Here is a 643-nt window from a genome sequence, read left to right on the forward strand (position 1 = left end):
ACTTGCAATTTCTTGCTTTCGAACTGCCAGGTTGGCAGGAGCTGGAACTAGAGACAGGAGCTCACTCCGTCATGCGGCGCACTCAGGTCTCGAACTGCTGAACTACCGACCTTCCACAGCCTGCAGTTCAGCGTCTTAACCACTTGAGCCACCGCAGCTCCTCCCACCTTCTGAGTGGGATATAAAGACTCAGATCTCCATTCCTACACATGTCTGATGAAAGGAGTTTTGATGCTCAAAAGCTGATACTCTGAAAATCTTATTGGTCTCTAAGATGCTACTGGACTTGAATCAATGCAGACCAACACGGCTACCCTCTGAAACGATCCTTAAACATCTTGATCGGTATTTGCAAAAAGCGCATTATTCAACCCAAGTCATGATGCTGAATTCGAGTGATCGGATCACAGTCGTTGCAATACTGCGCGGAGACAAAGGGGCTCTCGTTTGGCATTCGCAATTGCTCCCTCCCAACCGCAGACCTATCTGACCGGTGATCCTTCCAGCCTACGCCGCTCTGTCTTATTTATGAGAATGTCATCTGGAACTGTCAAGAGTGTTCCTGAAGCTGAGAAGCATTATGTCAATTGCTTCCTTCCCCCCCCCCCCCCCCCCCCCCCCCCCCCCACACTCACACGAGACT

The sequence above is a fragment of the Gekko japonicus genome, unplaced genomic scaffold (assembly GCF_001447785.1).
Source record: "Gekko japonicus isolate JY-2015 unplaced genomic scaffold, Gekko_japonicus_V1.1 scaffold393, whole genome shotgun sequence".
Lineage (NCBI taxonomy): Eukaryota > Metazoa > Chordata > Lepidosauria > Squamata > Gekkonidae > Gekko > Gekko japonicus.